Genomic DNA, 13,334 nt, shown 5'->3' with positions numbered 1-13,334 from the left:
AGAATTAAAGATTTGCCAGTTTTTGAATGATTATAAAGATAAAATAACCTAACATTAAAATAAATTGAAATTTGGTTTGATTTGATAAGTAGCATCCTTCTCCTTTCTTATATTTAAAGATTATCTCTTGGGAATACTGAGAAAAATGAATTAACTTGAACTACATTGAAATTAATGAAAATTCAATTTCCATATGAGTACTACAAACATTTCTACCACATTATAATTACATTATAATTTAGTTAGAATTTATAATATTTTTATATTTCTAAACATGGCTTAATTACTGTTTATGCTGATTTAACTATTCTTTATTTAAAAGAAAAAATCTACATATATGAATATATAGTTTCACATGTAGATATTCTCATTGAATATTATTCTTATGAATCACATCTTGATATGTATACATGTTTTGTTGTTTTCTGCTAAGAATAACTTTCAACCATCAATACATTAAGTATTTGAAGGAAATATCATTCTTTCTCATAATGTATTCTATGTGGACAACTAATATATAGTTGTCCCTCTGTGTCTTCAGGGTTCTAGTATCCCCTGCTCAAGTCCTCTATATAAAATGGTGCAGTATTTGCATTTAATATAGGCACATCCTCCTATATCTTTATTTCTAAATTACTTGCAATACCTAATACAATAGAATTGCTATGTAAATCACTGTTACAGTTTATACATGTACATGGTATGTATAGAGGCATTTTCTGAATATTTTCAATTCATGGCTGGTTGAACCCTCAGATGAAGTACCTACGGACACAGAGAATCAGTTTTACATGTTTCTTAATTATCGGAGATGTGCACAAGAGTTCTTCACTGACTATCCATTTCTTTCTGCTCTTCTTTAGAATTGATGCTTGTTAATTTATTCTGTGCCAATTATCATTTTTAATAACTTTTTATTTTCTATTTACTTTTGCAATTCTTTAGACTCAATGCTTGTTCATTTATTTTGTGGCAATTATCATCTTCAGTAACTTTATTCATTTTTCTATTGACTTCATTTCTCCTTTCATTTCCACTAGAATGTAGCTTCATGAGGCAAAACCTGAACCACAATGATCCTAGTTGCTATTGTATTTCTAGTGCTCATCTATTGCCTGACACCTAGTTGGAGCCTAATAACTTTCAATCAAATTAACAAAAGTCCTTATAATTATTTATAACCCTAGTATTTAGCACCATAGTAGGTGTTCAGAAAATGTTTTCTGATTATTAGGTATTGGGTGTGCTATAAGTTGATTGCAGCTATCTTCTCTGGGCAGTGGTGTTGATACTGAAATTTCTAGTTAGGATGATAGTGCATATGTTTCCCATTGTTGTCTAAACAAAGGCTGAATCTTTCTCCAGAGTGCCAGTGCTAATAATGTACTAGCTCAGTGTTCCACAGAGTCCCTAAAACATATGTAGAGCATTTTTCAATTTGTTGTATCAACATGTAATATTCAGATGAGCCAAGTACCATATGTGACCAGTCAATCAACACTGACAGGAGAAATGGTGCTTCCTGATGTTGGAGTGGAACGAGAAAGAGTGGAGTAAACCAGGAACAGAAGTGGAGGGCTATTAAGAAGTGTGTGTAGTAGGGAAGAATATAGTGTGTAACAAAAGCGGGCTATCTAGCCACATCTCTTTATTAAAGTGTGAAAGACCCTAGCTTAGGAATCAGAAGATTTTAGTTTAAATCCCAACATTAATATATACTGGCTCTATTAGTCCAAGCAAACAATTGATCTCTTATATTTAACTTCTACAACTTTAAAAACAGGGTAATTAGAGCCCCATGTCCTATAGTAAGTATTATATGAGATAATATATGTGTGAGTCCATGGACAGATAAACAAACTTTACATTAGTGATGAAATGTAACTTGAATACTTTTGCAGGGACAGCTTATTAACGCTTTGAATGACTGCTGGAAGATATGGATCAGCCCATAGCTACAGGGTCGGACTGGGACATCTGGTCTGCTGGATCCCTGTCGAGATGCCAACCTCTTTCGATATTTGTAGTCGCTGACCTCACAACAATCCACAGTTTTTTCCTGAAGGTCTCTGGGAACCCTGGTGCCACCGCCACTGCTGAAGGTCTCCAATCCCCAGGTAAGATGCAGGGGGCTCTTTATAGTCCTCTGCTCTTTCTTCTAGTTCTGGTTCCACTGCTTTTCAACTTCTTTTGTTTTGTTGAATATCTTTGCTCCTTTGTTTCTCTTGTCAAGAAGGAGGCTTCCTGGTAATTGATTTCCAAGTCTCAGTGTCTCAGCACACCTGAATCCTGCTGCCTCCCTCTGAGTCACCTTCTTGCATCCTTCCAACTTGAAACACTTTTTTAGTTTAATATTTTCAAGTTATTGCTCATTGGGCTCAGTCACTGGTAAATTATTTAAATTTTCTATAATCCAGTTTCCTCATCTGAAAAATGAGCGTGATTGTATTTAGCAATTGGAGTCACTGTGAAAATTACCTTGTGACATCATCTTGAATAGTGCCTAATGTGTAGAAAGTTCTACAATTATTATGGCTAATGAAAACCTGGATCCTTTGAGAGAGATAGAGAGAGAAAGAGAAAGAGAGAGAGAGAGAGAGAGAGAGAGAGAGAGAGAATGAATGAGGACAAAATCTTACATTTAAGAGCTTGCACCAGAAAAGCACACAGAAAGTATAACAGGGACAGTAATAGTCTACAAAGGTTGATTTAGAGATTCTACTACAATCCTCTATAAGCTCCAAGACTAGCTTGAATTAAAGGAAACTTCTAAACTTTCTGGGTTTTGATCCTCTGAACAGCATGATGATGTCACTGCTTCTTCCCTCATTTCCTCCTCCTCTTATCTCCTTCCCTGTTTTAAAAATTAATCAAAATAGTGGGTTGGGGACACTTTGCAAGTGTAAATATGTTATAGAACTGTTTAATGAAAAAAATAAAGACTTCTACTTCATCTTATTGTGCAATAAAAGTTGGACAGGTAATACTATAAAGGTCAATGGTAATCATAACAAATGACATACTTTTCTACCCTTAGAGTCAAAGAAAATGGACCAGACAAATTTTTCAGAATAACAAGGTCATTTTCTGGGATAGAACATCTGCTGATAGAGATTGGAGGAAGCAGAGTTTCAAAATAGTACAATGAGATTGTAAAAAGAAACTTAAATATTCTCTTCCAAGCTAGGACAGATTACCCTAAGCTCTGTTAGAGTGAATACTAAGGACTGTAGAAGCCACCTTTTGAGAATCATCAGTCTTTTCACCATTTCTATTGATGATTCCTTTCCAATTTGTTTTCTTTACAGTCCTTCACTATGTAAGCAGGCTTTGCTTTGAACAGTCTAATCTGTACTACAGCTAGTGATATGCTGATAAATGTATAAAACTTTCCCTCATCCCTGGCAAACTCTAGTTTGTAGAATTTGCCAACTCCCATGATAGGAATACTATTTAAATGGCTGGTTTAGAGCTAACAATGGCTTAACTGTCACCTTGAAAGGTGCTTGAAAATACAACAATCAACTTTTGTGACATAGTAGTAGACAGCCCTAATACTCCACTCACTGTGTCGGAAATGCATATGGCTTCTGGAATAGTCACAAAAGGATGGTTTCATAAGCCCAGCTGAGATGCACTCAATTAATTTCACTATGATACTGATACTTTATATTAAGTACCTCATCATAAGTATCCCATCATATTCTCTCTAGTAAATACGGTATAGATTTTGAGTTTCTGGAAATGCTTTTTCATATGTTCCTAATATCTGGCTTTTGCCAATGTTGCCTTCTATTACATTACCCTGGATTAGATTTTCTGTAATATCAAAATCTATTGTTTTAGAAATGGAATTTTAAAGCTGTATTTTTGTATGTGTCCGTGGTGACTATTTAGCTAAATCGGCCAGTCGGTTGAGTTTGAACATTCAGGAAAACTGATTCAATCTTCAAAAGCAGTTGCCGTCCAGTGAGTGAGTGCCTATTCTCTTCTGGACAGTGTGCTTACCATTTTCCAATTTGTGAGTGAAGATGTAGTTTCTCTATTTTCAGAACCCATCATCCTTTACAAAAGCCAGTGACTGTTATGAACTGAACTGTGTTCTAGTCAGTTCTAAACTAAGAGACAAGTTATCTGCCTTCTCATTTGTCTAGCCAGTATATAACTGTAAAGAAGAACCAGGATAGTCACAAAAGAGAGAAAGGAAAAATTGGAACCACTGAGCAGATCCTGGTCCATAAAAGTGGCCAGAAACTTTTGGGGCAGAAGTTGTAAGGACTATGAGCATAAGTATGGAGATAAGTTGAACTTTATAAATGGAACAATTGTTTCACAAAAATAATTACTAATTTTGGTTAACTGGCCATTTCATTGATGTTTTCACAGATAACAACTGAATTATCTTCCGATTGAGCTATTTCAAATAATTTTTAAAGGTTAATACAATTTCTGATCCAACATAAAAAGGGAAATAATTAATTAAAATGACACTTAATTTTGCCTACTATACTCATTCATTAAACAAGTCATTTTATAAAATAAGAATTGACCACTATACTAGGCAATAGGTATTGAGAGGTGGAAAAAGCTGGGATAGCACATGCTGTAAGAGAATTGACATTTTAATAAAAACAAACAATTAACAAAAACACAATATAAATATTTGCGACACCAGGCCTTAAGAGCTACAGAGAAAAATAAAGCTTGGTAAGGGTGTTCAGAATGGCAAGGTTGAGTGGTGGTATTTTATATAGTTAACTGCCGGGGTCCAGCCCTAGCAGAGTCGGGGTTCGTGTGTTGATGAGGGGGAAACTGAGGCCGATGAGAGAAGAAGCCACACAAGATCAATCTTTCTCCATCTTTCTCCATTTTATTCAGGATTTGTTACAGTTTTTATACCTTTTTTGTTGGCAGAAAAGCAAAGGCATAGTCATGCAAACAGGATTGTCAAGGATGGGAAAAAGTTATTATTTGTTATAAAGTTTAGGGCAAGGGTGCCAGGCATTTAAATAATCATAGTGTATTTTGTCTCACTTCACAAGGCTGACTCAAACTTAATCTTATACAGTGGCTCCTAACTAAGGTCAGTTTGAACTTAATGTTTCGCCCAATAACTTTATCCTTGGGAAAACATCTTTGCTGCCTGAGTCTCTCACAAGCCGCTGCCCATCAGTTTTAGTTATAATATTTATACATAAAATTCCAATTATACATATTAATCCAAATAATCCTAACATAATTTTATGAAGAAAGAAATGCTAGACATTCTTCATGGGGTATCTATGCCGTTGCGGATCCCCTGATCGAGCTTTCTCAAGCTCTGCATGATATGCGGTAGCAGTTAACCAGGCAGATTTGAACAGATAATCAAAAAGAATATGAAGGGTTGCATTTAAGTCTTGCTAAACTTAGAGAATTTTATACATACATACATACATGTCCATATTTATCTTCGAAATTTTCCACTGTTGTCACATTATAATCTTCCAGATAAAGAAATGGAAAGAGAAGATGGAACAAATGTACTTCACAAAGAAACTCAGTGTTTCAAAAAGATACAAACAGTATACCTGCCATGATTTTGCCTGGATCAGTTTGCCAGATACTGTTCATATCAGTATTATAATTTTTCTATTTATATAATTATTTATAGAGAACACAAACAGGGTTTTATTCATTTAAGGTAAATGATATTTTTTATATTTTATTCTTGGTGGGCAAAGAAATACTGGCAGTATCAAGACCACATTTTATGAGAAAATAGGGCATTAGGATCCTTGACTTGAAGGTACAGCTTAGATCTAACACCTAGAAGTTGTACGGACCTGGAAAAATTTAATCTGAGCCTTAGTTTCCTGTATCATAAAAATGGGTTGTTATAGGTTTTTACAAATGGTCTAGAATCCTATCTGGGAATGCTCAGTACTAATTGTCTTGCTCTTTTTCATGATGTGTCTATAAACCACTTTAGGTAATATGTAAAGATAATATATCCTACAAAAATATAATTTATATGAACATAAATCAAACTGAGTTAAGTCTTGAATCTTGATAGTCAAGACAATGAGGTGCTTTCAGGAGAGATTTTCAGAGTCACACAGACCTAGAGTTTCTTCCTGCTCCATTATTTAATATCATATGTCTGATATGTTGTCAGGCACCTTATATGCCTCCTTCCTTGAGTTTTAAATCATTCCTGTGAATTCAATCTTCTATTTTGCTGCTGTGAAATAGCCTCAGAGAGGTTGAGTGACATTTCTATGATAACAAAGCAAGCTGTTTAATTTAAAACCCATGCTTTTCCTAGTATATTGTACTGTCATTATGGTTGTCAGTCTGTCATATAGTGACAGATTGCCATGTGGTCTGCTTTACCTCTCTAAAGGCTTAAGATATCTGTTAGTGCAGAGGTAGGTAAAATGAAAGCGCTGTCTAATGGATTTTCATCTCTGGTTCTTCCATAGCAGCAACGCGTTCTTCAGTGTTTGAAACACTTTTTATTGTCCATGACAGAAGGTATATCATTTTTTCCACTTTAAAGAAAACTTTACCAGTTAATAATTGACATTATGAAATTTTACAATGGTTCCCAGTTTGTTGATTGTGTCACAAAGGTTTCTCAAAGATGGATCAATTTAAGAGTAGAATGGTATTACATAGATGTAGGTAGCTAATCTCTGAAATAAAATGAAAGTGCTCTTGAAATCAGCCTATGGGGTTTTAACTCTCTTGTCAGTACTTACAATATTTTATACATTTATTTTTACCTTTAACAGAAAATGTCTTAGTGATCATATTTTCTTTTTAAAATATACTTCTGCTTGTGCATTATAAACATGCATCATATTGCTATTTAGTGTGATGGAAATATCCATGCTCATAGCACCCAGTGCATTCCCTCCAGGTCCTGCCCCACTCCCTCCACTCGCCATTCGTAATACTGAAATTGGTATTGATAGCTTCACAAATGTATACAGGATTGTTTGAATTGATTCCTTCATCAAGTCTATCCCTCCTCTTCCCATTTCTATTCCCAAATCTTCTTCCACTATTTTACTCTTGTTCTCTCTTTTGTTTCCCATGTTATTTTTAGCTTCCACATATGTGAGAAAATACATGATCCTCACTTTTTGATACGGACTGACCTCACTTAGCATAATGTTCGCTAGTTCTATCCATTTTCCGGGAAACGGCATACTTTGTTTTTTTATGATGGAGTACAAGTCCATAGTGTGTGTAAACCACAATTTCACAACCCATTCATCTGTTGACAGACACCTAGGTTGGTTCCATAGTTTGACTATTTTGAATTGTGCTGTTATGAACATTTTCAAACAACACATTTTCCTCTGGAGATATACATACTACAAGAATGAAACTTCTGGAAAACACCAATGTCCTTAGGACAGATACTTAAATTTGTTTTAAAACTGAAAGCTTTGGGCTTTCCACAAATCTCTTGATTTCATGTGCAATGTGCCTATTTTTGAAACTTTTTTTTTGAGGTACTGGAAGTTGAACTTGGGGCATTCTATCTCAGAGCTATATCCCTAGCCCTATTTTATTTTCTCTTTTGAAATACAGTCTCACTAAGTTGCGAGGGACCTCACCAAGTTGCTGAGGCTGGCCTTGAATCTATAATCCTCTTGTCTTAGCTTCCCAAGTGCTAGGATTACAGATGTGGACCACTGCATCTGGCTTGAAACCATTTTTTAATCCCATATGTTTACATTTTCTGAAAGCAACTATATAAGTATAAAAGTGTTCAAAATTAGCAGTAACTCAATAGATCATCATCTTATTTTTTCCCATGGGGGTGTTTGTGTAGCAGTCTCCATAGCAGGTATATTAATTAACAGGCCAAGGGAGTGGGGAGAGAGCCAGTGGAGCTCACCAAGTGCTGTGCGCAGGCATGTCTCCATCACTCTGAACTACATTACGATGTGAGAGGACAAAGCACCAATCAAACTAAAATAGGCAATCTGAATTTTAACCGCACCAATATCAATATAATTCACTTGTCAGAAGTATAAACTTATGAAGATGATCACATACACATATGGTGAGATGAGAATTTGTTCCTTTCTACAAACAGAGAAGGAAGAAAATACACTATGTTTTTGTTCAGGGCTTTATAATTGCTCCAACAACAGAAAATCTTATACTTTCTGGAGAAATCATATCTGCTCTAATACTATCTGTAACACTCTGAGGTGTTTTTTCCAACACTAGACATTAGATTTCTTATCAGTATCAAATTTTCTCCTAGATTTTTTGAGATATCTTTGTGTTAGTAAACCAACATAAATGTTTCCAGTATTGCCAGTATCTTTAACATTATCAGTAACAAATTTGTAAATATCCTGTTGATACTACACAATAGTTCAGTATAGTAAATGTAATTTGATGAACACTCCTATTTATAGTTTAAAGCTTTATTTATAAAAATTTCAAGTTGGAGAGGGTTTTTTGTTGTTTACTATGCTTCATTCTCAAGAAAAGAAAGGACATAGCTTAGCAAAAATTATAATAGTGATTATTTATTGGATGCCTACTCTATGTCAGGTACTTCCCTAATACATCGTTTAATCCTCATAACAGACTATATGAAAAGCACTATTAAATCCATTTTAAAGAAACTGAGGCTTTTGAGGACTTATTGTTTATCCAAATTAATATGGCTAATATGTATGAGAGTGAGAATTCAAACCTAGTTATATCTAGCTCCAAACTTGTTCTTTTATATCAAATTAAAGTTCTCTCCTAGATTATATTAAATCAGAAAAAATATAGAAGAATGTAAGACATGTGTTACTCATAAATCTGGGTTATTTTCTTTGAGTAAACAAGATTATTGGCTCTTGAAAAGTGATCTTTTATATATTATCAAATTTTAAACTACTGTTTATTTTTCAGAAAATTGTTTTTTCCTGTGATTATTCTGCTTTTTTGCTTCTTGATTGTGGCATCATGGGGAAAGGATAAATAACAGAAGTGGTATTACTTTCTGGAATTTTACTACATGGCATTTGGTTTACTTGAATTGCAAAATGTGTCTTTGATCATCATCAGTATGTATGTTTCTGTTTTATCATGTTTAATGTAAATTGTTAAATGTTAACCTGCATCTCTGAGAGATGCACTGTCCTAAAAATATTGTTTATCTTGAGAATTAGTCATTTATATTGTAGCTTATTAAAGAAGTACAGTTTTTTTTCTCAGAAATATACTTTAAAAAAGTTTAAAGGGAATAATAATGGGAAATTTGAGCAGGTTAAATATAGGAAATTAAAATTTTAAATCCAAGAACACTCTTTGGAAATAGAACCATAGAATTTTTATTTGCTTGTTCAATATAGAAAATTTCATTTTTTAATGATTGTTTTTTTAGCAATCTACCAAGAAAGGCAAACAAGTTTCAATGGCCATGCTGTCCCTGCTTACGTGATTCACATTATGGCCTATGAAAGCAGTCTCATAGGCTAGTGAGTTACGGTTTGGTGCATACTTGTAATACCAGTACTTGAGATCCTGAGACAAGAGGATTGTGGTTCAGGACAGCCTCAGCTACTACTTAGTGAGGCTTTCAGCAATTTAGTGAGAACCTGTTTCAAAATGAATTAAAAAAAAAGGTGGATGGAACTGGAGGACATTATGCTAAGTGAGATTTGTCAGTCACAAAAAAAAGGAAATCAGATGCTTCCCCAAATATGTGAAATCTAGGGGAAAATGGGTAACAGGATGAACTCTAGATGAAGAAGGCAATCCTATAGAGGAGCAAATGAGGCAACCTAACTGAGGGGATGGAAGGGGGGAAGAGGGAAACTCTCTAAAGCACAGGATGTAAACAGACATATCAATCAGTAAGCCAAGCACGCGAAGAAGGGTTGGGAAGGGAATGCGGTGGGGATTGGATAAGGGCTAAGTGGGTGGTGTGTGCATGTATGTCTACACAAGTCTTTTATTCCTGACTACAGTGCACCAATACAAAATTAAAATTAGGGCTGAAAGCATAGCCTAGGGATAGAATGCCTCTGGGTTCAAGCCCCAGTACCACACACGCACACACACACACACACAAGTCTCATTCTTGCTAAAATGGAAACTCACCTGAGTGATTATATAAGACATAGAGATATTTCTCTATATAGTTTGATGATTCTATTACCTATGTCATTCACCTTAAATCTTGCAGAGTTGCAGATACTTTACTAAGCATGAGAAAATGTTTCAAGCAAATTATTTTCTCTTTTAAAATTTTCCATCCACTCTTTGGTCCTCTTGTCTAATTCAACCTGATTTTCAGTTCATCCAGAATGGTAGTGCTTCATGATTTTGACTGTCATTTCATTACTTACTCTGAACAATTACTAAACCAGCATAAAGGTAACTGCTTGCCAGATGTGATTTAATTGACATTAAAAGATCTGCTCTGCCGGGCGTGGTGGCGCACGCTTGTAATCCCCGCGCTTGGGAGGCAGAGACAGGAGGATGGCGCAGGTTCGAAGCCAGCTGACTTAGGAGACCCTGTTTCCAAATGAAAAAATGTAAAAATAGGTCTGGGAGTGTAGCCTAGAGGTAGAAGGGCTTCCAGGAACCCCAGTATCACAAAAAAAAAAATCTGCTCTAAATAGCTCCCCTTGTCAAGTATCTGAAGTTATTTTTACCAATTCCTTTGGCTTGAGTGTTGAAGATATTTTTTCAAAATTAAATATATGTTTCTCTATGCCTTCTTTAAATAAACATTAAATTATGCCAATTTTATACAGGTAGAGTAAGCTATTATAAGCCATCATTTTTTTGTTTCATTAATTTTTGGACAACACTACTGTACAATAAGGTACATGGCTTGTTGTGGGAAAGCAAAACAAATGAAAAGATCAAGTGTGAGCCATCAAGGAACTTCACTGGGGAGTCAAGGTAACTCCAACTAACTGATGTTAATCCTGAGAAATAACATAGGCAAGTTTTGATTTGTATTGAGAATAGAAAATCAGTTCTTGGGAAAGTGCATTATAAACGAGATTCAATGGATTATGCTTTAGAAGCATAATCCATTTGCTGAAGGTAGGCAATTAAGAGACAATATAATTGTACTGGACACTGTGCGTGTGTGTGTGTGTGTGTGTGTGTGTGTGTGTGTGTGTGTGTATTTTGAGGGAGATTAAAATCTTCAAACAAGGTTTTCTATTTTTTTTGAATTGGTCTGAATTTTATTCGTTCTTAAGTAATATTGTTTTTTTATTTTATTTTATTTTTTTCTTTACTGAACATAAGTGCTATACATTTAAACTATACTTGGTGCTCTCTCACCACCCGCCCCTGTTTTCCCTCCCCCCTCCCATCAATGATTGTCCAGGGTAACCATGCCATATTCATAATTTTATACATATTCGGATGTAGACCCTCATTAATCAAGTTTAGTCTTCCTCCTCTCCTATCTTTCCATTCAAGCTTTGCCGGTATTTCCCCTCCATTATCTGGAGTTCCTCTGGTATCCCCTATGTTCCCTAGTTTGGGCATATTAAAGGAAACATATGTATCTTCTCCTTCTGTGCTTGGCTGATCTCACTTAACAATGTTCTCCAAGACATTCCATCTTCTTGCAAATGACATGATTTTGTTCTTCTTTATACCTGAGTAGAATTCCATTGTGTGTATTTCCCATAATTTTGCAATCCATTCATCTGTTGTTGGGGACCTGGGTTGGTTCCATATTTTGACTATTACGAATTGTGCTGCTATGAACATAGGTATGCATATGGTGCTGTATTTCTCTGAATTCAACCCTTTTGGAAAGATACCCAGGAGTGGTATAGCTGGATCATATGGTGGATCTATTCCCACCTTTCTTAGGAATCGCCACACAGATCTCCATAGTGGCTGAACTAGTTTGCACTCCCACCAACAGTGTAAAAGAGTTCCTCTTTCCCCACATCCTTGCCAGCATTTGTTGTTGTTTGATTTCCTTATGCTTGCCACTCTGACTGGGGTTAGATGGAATCTCAGTGTAGTTTTGATTTGCATCTCCCTGATGGCCAGTGATGTAGAACATCTTTTCATGTATCTATTGGCCCTTTGTATCTCTTCTTTTGTGAAGTGTCTATTTAGTTCATTTGCCTGTTTCTTGATTGGTTGTTTGTTTTGCTAGTGTAGAGTCTTTTGAGTTCTTTGTATATTCTGGATATTAGCCTCCTATCAGAGTGGTGGCTGGTAAAGATCTTTTCCCATTCTGTAGGCTTCCTCTTTAGGTTATTGATAGTTTCCTTTGATGAGAAGAAACTTTTTAGTTTGATGCTATCCCACTTGTTAATTCTTGCTTTAATTTCCTGAGCTTTGGAGGTTTTGTTGAGAAAGTTACTGCCTGTGCCAGTATGTTGTAGTATTGAGCCTATGCTCTCCTCTAATAACTTCACAGTCTTAGGTCTAATTTCTAAGTCTTTGATCCATCCTGAGTTGATTCCTGTGCATGGTGAGATATAGGGGTTTAGATTCATCTTTTTACAAATGGTTAGCCAGTTCTCCCAGCACCATTTGTTGAAAAGGCTCAAACAACCAAGGTTTTTTGAGGTCTTACTCTGGTTGTAGGACCTGGGGAATTCAGCTATAATCATGTATTGGTGATAATACTGCATTTCTAGGAAGCAGAATGACTTTTGCCTAAATAGTAAACTCTAGAATTCCAGATGGTATTTGGAATGCAAAATGTTCTGTATATACCAATTTTGGTTAGACAGAAGAAAATAGAGTTTCTAATATAGCTTCTCTTTTGCTCCATTTTCATCTCTTCTATAAGCCTGGGAAAACCTGATGACCTTTACCAAACTAGACTTATTTTTACTTGTACACAGGACTTAAAAATACATTTACATGGGGATATATTAATGGTGCAGCTTATGTAGAAGACAATTAGTAAATTCCTCAAAATATTAAGTATAGAATCATCATATGAGCAAGAAATTCTTCTTTTGGCTATATACCCCAAATTATTAAAATCATGGACTTGATCTGGTATTTGACACAAATGTTTATAGTACCATTATTTGCAAAAATTTTCATCATAAACTATGTAATTTGATGCCTATATTAAAAGATTAGGCATAGATTTTTTTGTGGTACTGGGGTTCCTGGAAGCCCTTCTATCTTAAGGCTACATTCGCAGACCTATTTTATATTTTTATTTGGAAACAGGGTCTCTTAAGCCAGCGCGGCTGGCTTCAAACCTGAGCGATCCTCCTGTCTCTGCCTCCCAAGCACGGGGATTACAAGAGTGCACCACAACGCCCGGCTAGGCATATATTTTTGTCTAAGAAAAACTTAAATATTTCTTGGGT

Source organism: Muscardinus avellanarius (genome assembly GCF_963383645.1).
Source record: "Muscardinus avellanarius genome assembly, chromosome: X".
In the NCBI taxonomy this organism is placed as follows: domain Eukaryota; kingdom Metazoa; phylum Chordata; class Mammalia; order Rodentia; family Gliridae; genus Muscardinus; species Muscardinus avellanarius.
The sequence above is the reverse complement of the archived record's forward strand: the minus strand, read 5'-3'. Positions refer to the sequence as shown.